Genomic DNA, 11,868 nt, shown 5'->3' with positions numbered 1-11,868 from the left:
ATTTGCCTTCCTTTTGTCTCCCTGTCTTTGCGCGTGCTTCATCAGAAATCAGTCAGCTGATTAATTTAGACCTATTCTTAGACTGAGACATGTCATGTTGCAGTGAAATACACAAGTAAAATGCTTTCGGGGCAGCCAATAACGGTGGTCCAGGCGACAGGTAAAACTGTAACATTCGGGAAAGCAACCAAACCAATGATGTACGTCGGGTACATTCACCAGCTAAAACATTATGTGTCCATTCAACCTGCAAGACGCCGAAACAGTCGTTGCCGTTGAAAGCCCTCGAACCGAGTACCATTGAAGCCTGCAAAACAATACTCACCTGCGATTACTTGACGCATCTACCGACTACAGTGTATAGCTGTCGCTCACAGTGGCAGTGCCAATTACGCTGTTTTTAGGGGGGAGGGGGAAGAAGTGAGCCGTGTCGCTGATTGGTTACCGATTCGGTAAAGGTGGTAAAGACAAGTCTGACACTAGTCAATAATTGGAAGCAATCTTAACGGAAACTGGCTTATTTATTGGGCATTTAGTGTGTTCCGTCGAAGCTTCGTGCTCATTTGTTACCTCATGTTATTATGACTTTGTTGCCGCTTTCTCTGTCCCTCAGTGTCAATATTTTGACATGCCAATGAATGTGCTGTTTTGGAGGGGGGAGAGGGGGGTGACGAAGTTAGCTACGCTGTCGCCCTGTCGCTGATTTGTAACAGATTCGGCAACGGTGGAAAAGACAAGTTAGTTTGACTTTACATTGTAATTGGAAACAATCTTTACTTTGCCTTTTCAGAAACTGACTTTTATTTGGCATTTTAACCATTTACTGTGGAAGCTGCATGCTCAGTTGTTATCTCATGTTGGAAGGAAATTAACAATCCTGAAGTTAAATAAAAGCAACTTGCCGAAATTCTGTTAAATAAACAGCATCGTTTGTCTTTTAACCTTTGACAAGTGTTTTGTTTTATTTATATGAGAGAAAAAACCCGTTGGTGCAACAAGTATTGTCCATATTTAGACAAACAGACACATGCTCAAACGCATGCAATCAAAACATATTTCATTCGAGCTCATAATTTTGATGCATTTCTTTAATATACACTCTGTCACAATACCAATTTTCAACTTGATTGGATTAAAACTGAAAAAAACTGAAAAAAATCAAGGTTCGAACATAGATCTGACCTTGACCTTTCATTTACAACCTTGAAACTTTGCACGACAGATTATATTACCCATATGTACCTATCCACCAAGTTTTGTTTTCAAATATTCATGGGCTCTTGAGGATCCTTCTTTATGCTTACTAAAGCTAACGGACAGACGTAACCCGGGCGGACGAACGAGCGAATGTAAACACTGACCCAAATTAATGATAGTCTCACATTGTGGGTGACTACTGAAAACGATATGTTGCTATAATAAAATTTGTTGATCTCCTGAAGACGTCACTACTATAGTGCATTTCGTACGTGCCTCGTCCGTGACGCGTACTGGCCTCGTCCGTGACAAATGTTCAAGCGTTTCTCCGAAATGTGATTTATTTTTTAACTTTTTGAATTATCTTTACTGAAAGAGCAATGCTTGCCATTAATGTTTCATCGCTATGAACGAAAACAGCGAACACAATTCGCAGAAATATCAACTTACTTCTTTGTGATTGAAAAATAGGACAGAATTTTGGCCTCGTCCGTGACGCACATCAAACATCGAAGAACTCGCCCACAAATTAAATATTTCTCTATTTCATACTTCACAGAGAACAACAGTCACAAGTTGCATAATCCTCGATCATTGTCAACTTAATATAGTTGTTTTGTTGATTTCCACGTGCCTTTATGTTCGTCCGAATGCCTCGTCCGTGACGCTGGATATGCCCTGTAGAACTGCTTGATTATGATTAATGATTTGGACTCACGAGAAACGGATCAATACGGTAAAACTAATCGTCAACAAAGTTTACACGACATGAAACACAAATTATTCAAACGTCAAGCAAGTATTTTGAGAACTGCATGTCATGTCATGTTAAATGGACGCCAACACAATTTCAGCCCATTCCACTTGAACCTACTTTGTGCAAAAGGTGATACAGTAGCTAGGATAAACCAGGTACGCAAACGCTCGTGAGTTTCTTGCACATACTCTGCTACTTATTGGCCTATAGCAATTTAACATGCCTACGGAGCATGGAGTATGAAAAAGAAATATAATCCAAAATGACATGAGCAATTATTTCAGAGAAGTGTTAGGATTCTAGCTTTACATTCCTAAAAAAAAAAAGAATTTCTCTTGTAAATTGTTTTTCCTTTCTCATTCTTTCTTGTTCTGTTTTGTTTTGGGGTTGTTGTTTTTTGCGTGTGTGTTGGTTTTTGTTAAGGATACTTTAGGTTTTGCTACAACTAAGCATTGAAACAATGAAGTGTGAGCTGTCATCTCGAATTTTTCTTAACGTTTTCTCTGTAACGGGTGTGTCAATGGCGTCATTTCCAAGTTACAGTTTTGACCTCAAATTGAGTCCAAATGTCCTTTCCTATAGCTCTGTTCTTTCTTGTAGGTTGCAGTGAATATATCACACGACGTAAAGCGGCTCTTCAAGGTACCCATGCACTTGGAAGCCGTGGAGGTACATACTGCCTGATATTCATTTGGCGAAGATGACTTCGGTAAGTTTACTTTACGAAGCTCGCTGCACGAATCTTTGGCACTGAATTTTCGGTAAAAAGACTTCGCGACGACTTCGCGAAGTCAACTTCGGGCTCAGTTAAGAACATGCATAGCCTATGAGCAATGTGATACTAGTGTCAGGCTTGAAATTATTTCAATATATATTTTTTTTTCAGATCTCATAACGAAAAACTTTAAATGAGGGTACTGGACTGAAAACGACGAGAGAAGAAAGAGGAACAGCGACTGAGGGTTTGGTTGGTGTCTTTTTCCATGAAGGAATTTATGTCTTCCCTTGCTGTTTGTGTGTGTGTTTTTTTCTTTGTTTCTTTGTTTCGTTTCGTTTCTTTCTTTCTCACTTTTTCTCTCTGTTTCTATCACACTCATTTTCGTTCTTTGATGTATTCCTTCCATGTTGTATTACTCTTTTCTACCTTGTGCTTTTTTTGTCCGTTTCCTTGCTACACCTAGGATTGTTTTTCTTCGGTTTTCTCCAAAGAATTGTTGTGCTGTCCTATGTATGTATATCTTCGTTTTATGTTTGCATCTGTGGGTATTACGGAAACAAACATTAACCGCTTTTCTCTAGTTACGGAAACTGAATACACGTACTAGGTGTACCATTTCACTACACTATCAGGTAACGTCTCACCCCCCCCCCCTCCGCACACACACTCTCTCTCTCTCTCTCTCTCTCTCTCTCTCTCTCTCTCTCTCTCTCTCTCTCTCTCTCTCTCTCTTACCCCACAAGTCAGATCTACTCTCTCACAGTTCATGATCACTTTTCATCGTTACACCTTCCTAATGTTAACAATGCATTGGAGACACACACACACACACACACACACACACACACACACACACACACACACACACACACACACTTACACACGTCAACAATTTTTGTTGACGCTGATAACTGTCTAGTACGTACATAGTCACAGCATCCAGAATCTGGCGAGACATGTAGGGAACAGCAAGTAAATTCCGCCGGTCAGCGGTCAAGCAATGATACATTGCCAAGCCTTGTTTAGGTCACTCGTGACGTATATCTCACAAACCGTTTTTCGGCACGAGAGCATTTGTCACCTGAATTCTTTGCCTTAGTCACGGTAAAGGCTGTTGTGATTGTAATGGTTGTTGACCTTTTCTCAATCCGTTTATATGTGCTGGTCAAAAAGTAAAGGGAGTTAGATCTATAAACACGTCGTTGAACGTATATAAAAGAACTAGTCCGGATAATTAGTTATCCTGCGTACTTTTCTGTTGTCGGTGTTTGCTGTTTTTAGTTTGTTTGTTTTTTTGCTGTGTAAATTCTCGCCCACACTCATCCCACAATAACGAAAGCACCTTTACATATCGTGTACAGGGCCGGACCAAATGAGTTGTAAGGGGGGGGGGGGGGGGGGGGTTCCTCCTTTTTTTGGGGGGCAAATCAGCGAAGTGGCGAAGCCGCAGGCCCGCGAACTAGGGGGGTCCGGGGGCATGCTCCCCCGGAAAATTTTGAAAAACGGTTAAAATCTGTGCAATCTGGGCCTTGTTTTGAGGGTTTCACATTGAATACAATTTGTTAGAGTCACACACAAAATTTATTTAAAAAAAAAAAAAAAAAAAAAAAAACACTCAAAGCAAGGTACATGCTTTTTCCAGGGGTGGGGTTCCGGAACCCCTGGAACCCCCCCCCCCCCCCCCCCCTGGGTCCGGCCCTGGTGTATTATCTTTTTTTCTCTCTTATTTTAAAATTAATTGTTTACACCTTTACAGTGGTTGAACACTTGTCTGTCATTATTTCCTGGTTGTTTGGGGGGTTGGGGGTGACTATGGCAAGTACAAATGTAAATTATCCTACATACGTGAGAGAGACACCCGTGAGATAATAATCGTTCAAATCACACGTGTGTATATCATGTAAATGAGGTCATGTCAAGCAAGTCTGGCAGGGACATGTTTTTCCACTGCTTATGATGCCAAAGTCACCGAGACAAACGTCATTATAGAAACAAAAATTGCGCTCGCTAATTACCCTCGCCACACTTTCAGAGTGACGTTTCTTTGCTTTGACGTAATAGATTGCACGAGGCTTTAGAAGAGATCGAGGTTCCAAAACAAGCGTCTTCATTTTAGCTGCCTCAACTGCAAGACATTTTCAGAAATATACACGTAAATACAGTATGTAGGATAAACAGAATACTACATGGCTTGCTGTGTCGTACCAGATTTACACTCGTTGCTTTTTCAAATAGTGAACAGATCGCTTTCGCTCGCAGTTCAATATTTAAAACAAAACCTCGTGTAAATCTGGTACGACACAGCAAGCCATGTAGAATTCTCTATTTACCGTACACGCGCTTGCACAATCATACCAAACAGGACATACGTCACATAGGTAACATACTTTGATTACTCAACACAAACATGTGACTACAGCAGTCTGCTCGATAAACTTCATCCACCTTCACATCAGATAATCAAGTCATCATGCAGAAGTTATATCTACGGCAAAGGATGTTTTGAGTGCATTGGATCCTTCAGTTATTTTTTTAAAATTTAATTTAATTTATTTCATATAAAATTCAATAATCGTGTCCAACTGTCAATCAAAAATTACAACTCCACAGCTACTATCCACTCCACTGTAGCGGCCCTGTACGTTCGGCAAACATATCAATAACCAAACCAAACAGCATTATGGGTTTAACATTTCAATTGATATCTTTTATATGGGAGTACATGAGTTTGCATGAGGTCTTGTTTATTTTGTCCTGTCTTTTTCTTTCCTTTTTTTTTCGAACATACATGAGAAAGCGTGACACTGCGTTTTAATGACTCTCATTTATGTCGGGGTTGGGGTTTGCACATGACTGAGTTACTAAACTAATATTTTGTAAAGATGGTCGAGTTAAGAGATAGGAACAAGAGAGAGAGAGAGAGAGAGAGAGAGAGAGAGAGAGAGAGAGAGAGAGAGAGAGAGAGAGAGAGAGAGAGAGAGAGAGAGGTGCAAACATCGTTGGATAGCCACACACCCCTTGTTTATTTTACGTTGTTGTTATTCCGTCATTGTGGCCTCATAATTATCCTACATACGTGAGAGAGACACCCGTGAGATAATAATTGTTCAAATCACACGTGTGTATATCATGTAAATGAGGTCATGTCAAGCAAGTCTGGCAGAGACCTGTTTTTCCACTGCTTATGATGCCAAAGTCACCGAGACAAACGTCATTATAGAAAAAAAAATTGCGCTCGCTAATTACCCTCGATGAATTTTTAGAACCAACACGTCACGCCACACTTTCAGAATGACGTTTCTTTGCTTTGACGTAATAGATTGCACGAAGCTTTAGAAGAGATCGAGGTTCTAAAACAAGCGTCTTCAATTTAGCTGCCTCGACTGCAGGACATTTTCAGTATAATACACGTAAGTACAGTATGTAGGATAAACAGAATACTACATGGCTTGCTGTGTCGTACCAGATTTACACTCGTTGCTTTTTCAAATAGTGAACAGCTCGCTTTCGCTCGCAGTTCAATATTTTAAAAAAAAATCGTGTAAATCTGGTACGACACAGCAAGCCATGTAGTATTCTCTATTTATTGGTTTCCTACAGAAATATATCCAAACAAACAGAAAATAGGCAATGTTTTTGTAAATGAAGAGAAAAAGCGCGGGTTTCAGCCACACTCTTTTTCTCGGTTCCCCCTCTATGTTAAAACATTTAGTCAAAACTTGACTAAATGTTTTAACATAGAGGGGGAATCGAGACGAGGGTCGTGGTGTGTGTGTGTGTCTGTCTGTCTGTACGTTTTCAATTATGATTTAGTGTTGTTAAAAGTTTGTTTCACAGAAAAGTATTGTGTATCCAAGGTCAAGGTGATAAGAAAGTTTCAGTAGTTTCAGCTGTTTTGTTCACATTGGCTCTATGTACACGTAATAACTCAGCAGTTCGACTGATACCCCTCCGTCAACAACAGTATTTAGAAGCATTTAAATCTGGCCTCAAGACTGTTCTTTTCCCTAAACAATCCTCAGACTACAGTGCCCCGCTACACACCCTCCTCACCCGCAAACCTAAATCAGAGCAGTTGTAAATAGCCATGTACATATTTATTATTTGTAACTTTCTTTTCTTGTTCGTGCTTACTTTTGAGTGCCGTGTCGCTGTTTGTGTTGTTGCCTTGTCATCTTCATGTAATTTATGCGTAAGTGTATATGAGTGTGCTTGAGTTGTTAATGCGAAAGAATGTGTATGAGTGCGCCTTAAGTCGCCTTGTGGTGAGATATGTGCGCGATATAAATTCTCGTATTATTTAAGTTATTGAGACATCCCAGTGCACTAAGGTATTTATAGAGCAAATCCGGCGAGAAAATTCATTATTGAACGAAGGGCATATCGCTGAGTTCAATAATTATTTTCGAGATTTGCTCTATAAATCCCTTAGTGCACTGGGATTGTTTCAATAACGATATTGTCGGTACCGCCAGAGAAAAAAGAAGATACAACACGCACATTTTGCTACGCGCATTTGAATAGGCATAACTGTGTGGTCAGGTCGTGGAAGATCTACTTTTGTGTGGGCTGTCTCAAGTGTGTCGTGCTTTCGTCACACGCAAACTCTTGTTTTAATTTCTGTTGGTAAATTCCAGTGTAGCGTTAAGCTAAACAGTGATGATCTTTCAGAGAGACCTCATTTGAACTCGGAGAAAGGACTGTGTTCTTAGTTATTTGCGATTCGAAACCTCCAGTCAAGCTTCGAAGGATTTACTGTGCAGAGTGACTTCCCTTGAATTGACTACCCCCCGAAGAACTCGACGGTTAGCACATTTTCAAAATAAATGTGGCATGTTTCTCGTGTGGTATCTTCACTCATCGGGGAGTCTGGTACTAAATATGAACGGTAAGAATGCTCTGAATCCTACACGTATTATATCCCCATCGTTTTATCGTTCACATTTGCCCAACATGTTAATTTGCTGAGCGGGGTTTATGTCGTCTGCTAGGCTAGGGCAGTATCGAACCACTGCAGTCTGCACTGAGTCTGCACGCTTGAGGCAGGCTGGTAATAAGTCTTATATATGGTAAGAACGTTCTGAACCCTACACGTTTTCGATTACGATTGTTCTTGCCTTGAAATAATAATTCGGAAACCATTCATTTACTGAACTGATGCAGTCGTATTTCAGTGTAGTCTGCTAGAGTACTACTTGACTCCGAAAACCCCGAAAACCATACGCATGACAGAGTCGATCGAGTCAGTCTTCCAAATGCTGGTCTAACTGGAACGTTATCGGAATAACACTTGTGTTTTCTGTTAGCCGCTGGGAATTGTATATTAACTCATCATTTGGTAATGTGGATGATAAGCTACATGCCACTAACACGGCATATGAGAAGAATCTATGGTAGTCGGCGAAAATGAGATGAAACACAGCGGCTTCTATTTTTAGATCAGTGGCACTGTGGCACAGGCACATGCAATCTGTCAGAAAAAAAACCACTTTTGCTTTAATTGAGAAGCAGGGAATTTATGGTCATTTGGTATTGTGGAGAATATAAGCTACATGTCATTAATTAATTCTGAGGATCGAGAGCACAGTCTCGCTTAGGCAAAGGGCGGAAGAATACCGTTTTAGCGCATCGCCATTAGCCAATCAACTGGTTCACATCAGTCATGTGACACCAGTACTTACTGACAATTATTATTATTATTATACTTGGTGCGATGACGTGGTATTATATAATTGGATGCCTCTGGTCGAACAGCAGGTGATTGTTGCTGTCGGTTGATGTCCGTCCTACGTCCATGTCTTTGGTGTTTGTGCTTGACACAACTTTCTGGCGTTTAAAGAAATATTATACGACTCACTGCGATAAACTGTCAGTTTAGGACGCTTCCAACAAGATGTGAAAATCACGTTCGGGAATAAAAGCAAACCCCTGTCTGCAAAAAGGGGTTGAGGGACAATTTCAACGGGGCTTGTGTTATTTCCTCGAATATTTATCTCACGAAACAGTACAGCTGCTTGCAGTGATGCTCACACCAAGTAATAAACCGTGGGTCACAGTCACAGTGACCAAGTCACTCTGACCTGGGGACCTAGAAATTAGGACTTAGGTCAAAAGAGGTCACCAGAAGTACATGCACTCCATGTCTTTTGTGTCAGTAGTCTGTTTAACGTCCTACCCGGCCCCCCCCCCACCCCCCACCCCCCCTTCACCACCAACCTCCCCAACACATACAAACACACTCACACAAAATCTCCATCTTTCCAACCCCCTTTTCTGATTGATGGGGCATGCCTAACCCGAAAGTCACCAAGGGCTGAAATAAGTACTAAAACAAAATACAAGATTATAAACAAATACTTTTTACAAAATTGAGAGAAAAAACAATAGCAAGAATATCTGCAAGCGCGGGCAATTGCAGTAAAAATGCAAGTTAGATGTTAAAGTTCAGAAATCGTACTGATTGGAACAAAACGAGGATCAAAAGAAAAAAAACCCAGTGTACTGGTCGATCGTGCATGGGATTTGTGACCTGTTTTGGGTTTTGAAAATAACCTCAGTTTTTCACTATGAGCTTAAGATATTCTCTCGTTACAGGGAGCGGGAAAGAGGGGTCAAGAGGATATTGACGACTCGGAAACTGTGCTCTCATATTTAAATATGACAAGGCTTGCTTCGAATATTCGAAGGGACTTCACCCTTCAATGAAATTATTTCGAATCACTCCAATTAGTGATTGTTTCGTCGGTAGGGTTGACATGTTCACAAGGCAGAACAATTTCAACTTTGTGGAACGGACAAAACGGACAAAACGAACACTGACGCGGAAACGGACAGGGATGTAAACTGTGAACCATCCCTATGATCAGTGCATGTTTTCGAACTATGTGTACACCGATTACCCTTTCCCTCCTTCCCCATTGCCAGGTGCCAATGGCCTAGCAATTAAACTTTTGTATTCGTATTCGGAACGCAGTACATGTGCTTGGAACCTAGTCCAGAGCGTAAAGACATAGCCATAAAACAAGCAAAAGGTCTCCCCTAAAAGCACAATTTTACTCTGAAACATGGCAAGCAAACTGTAAATGTGATTTCCAGGTTGATACGACAATTAAGCTTATCGTGTGTCAAAGACATTAAATTTTGTACAATTCGTGATATGACTGGCTGTTTGCATTATTTCTTGGTCTGGTTTGTATTGTATGTGTTATGTAGACAGAGCGGGATGTGCTGGGAGGGAGGACATTGAAAGGTTGCGTGCTCCGCTCGCTCTCTCTCTCTCTCTCTCTCTCTCTCTCTCTCTCTCTCTCTCTCTCTCTCTCTCTCTCCTTCTCTCTCTCTCTCGCGCGCTCTCTCTCTCTGTCTCTCTCTCTCTCTCTCTCTCTCTCTCTCTCTCTCGCTCTCTCTCTCGCTCTCTCTCTCGCTCTCTCTCTCTCTCTCTCTCTCTCTCTCTCTCTCTCTCTCTCTCTCTCTCTCTCTCTCTCTCTCTCTTAATTTTTACTGTAGGTAACTTAACTTCTATTTCTTCTAGTTATTGAGTTACCCCTCAATGGGCGAGGGCCGGATGAAAAAAAAACATGTTTGCATTGCTGATTCTGTCACCTTTTAAAAAATCAGCTAATGTTAACATTATTTGTAGGTCTTCCGCTTTAACTCGTCCAATTCATCTGAATCGTTTAGGTAGTGCTGATGATTAAATTAATACTGTATTGAATTAGTCTGTGACGCACGGTATTGGCCTTTTCATTTTTATCTGTTCTTGTGAAAGCTTCCCTTTTGTTTCTATTGTTGCCTCATCTCTTTCTTTTTTTTTTGTCGAAGAGCATTAGATAAGAAAAACAAAATTGGACGAGAGAAAGAGAGTGACCGAATTAAAGTCATTTGCGCACAACCATAAATTATCCAAAATGAAGAAGTTGAATGAAAAATAGATGGACACACGCACGCACGCACGCACGCACGCACGCACGCACGCACGCACGCACGCACGCAAACACACACACACACACTCACACACACACACACACACACACACACACACACACACACACACTGACATTACTAAATGCATCAAAATTGTGTTCACTAACCGATTTTAGCAGAGCTCTTGAAATTGATGCTCGTCGTTGAAACGGATGACGTGCAGCTGCTGTTGCTGATGCTGTTCGGGAGATCTGTTGCGGATGTTGTAGAGGTCTGCGATGTTGCAGGAATTGTGGTTGCTCTGCCTAGCCGATTTGTCCAAAAGCCCAGGGAGGACCGAAGATGCACTCGCGTCTTTCGGCAAAATGGAAAGGAGACGGCCTGGCACTGGGGTCTTTTATATGGCTATCCTCCCTCCCCACCCTCCGCCATCTCATTTCTCCGTATCTATTTAGATTCACCAACGATTCCCCCCGCCCTCGTCTCCCTCCCTCCCCTCAACCCAATTTCTCGATCTGACCTTCTCCCCCGCCCGCCCCCATCCCCCTTCTCTCATCCGTGTCTTTGTCTGTGTCAGAACTACTTGTAGAGTCACCACCCACCATCATCACCTACCCCTCATTTCTCATCACCTCCTCGCCCCTTCCACCTATTTAACTTATTCACCCATACCACCCCTCCCCAGCTGTATTCTGTATTCTGTATGTAGTGTAGCAATATTTCGTATCTCCTTGACTTTCTGGAAGGACTTACGGTTTGCTCCCCCTCCCTCCCTCCCTCCCCCCCCCCCTCTCACCTTCCTCTTCATCCACCACCACTTCGAAAGCAACCTTCGACTTTCCAAGGGCGCTGGTGACGTGGGCTTGTCCCACAAGTCATTGCGAATGGGTGGAGGAGCTTGGCTGGGGGAAAGGGGGTGGAAGCGTTGCAGTTCGGGGAGGGAGCATAGGGGGAAGGAGGTGGAGGGGGGGGTAGGGCTGGAGAAAGTGCTCCCCACCCACCCGCTACCACCTTGATCCAAATATCGTAGCCTAAGCTTGGCCTGGCTTTGACTGTGGCGGGGTCGCGTCGAAATATTACGAGATTTAAAAGGATGACCCCCTGTGCTACCCGTGCGTTACGGGAACTCCTGTAACAGTAGTGGAAGGCAAGGGGGGGAGGGGGTAACATTGCGAGTACAATAAAAGTATCGTGACGGTCGGACATGTGTGCGCGGGGTTATTGGTGGTGATTAGTCAGTCTGTCCGTTTATGTGTGTGTTAGTGTATGTGCGTGT

The 11,868-nt window shown here is 42.2% G+C and overlaps 1 protein-coding gene across 2 annotated transcripts in view; it reads left to right on the top strand.

The window, feature by feature from the left end:
* The first annotated feature begins 2,582 nt into the window (after positions 1–2,582).
* LOC138981863 (oxidoreductase NAD-binding domain-containing protein 1-like) overlaps positions 2,583–11,868 on the top strand; it is a 44,721-nt gene continuing 35,435 nt past the window's right edge. The window contains exons 1-2 of one of the 2 annotated variants that reach the window (XM_070354994.1): positions 2,583–2,663; positions 2,841–2,921. The gene's annotated coding sequence lies outside the window, so the exon portion shown is untranslated. The remainder of the gene's footprint in view (positions 2,664–2,840; positions 2,922–11,868) is intronic. The other variant, XM_070354992.1, reaches the window with a different exon arrangement.

The sequence above is a fragment of the Littorina saxatilis genome, linkage group LG12, assembly GCF_037325665.1.
Source record: "Littorina saxatilis isolate snail1 linkage group LG12, US_GU_Lsax_2.0, whole genome shotgun sequence".
NCBI classification, from domain to species: domain Eukaryota; kingdom Metazoa; phylum Mollusca; class Gastropoda; order Littorinimorpha; family Littorinidae; genus Littorina; species Littorina saxatilis.
This window is presented reverse-complemented; position numbering and strand designations above follow the sequence as displayed.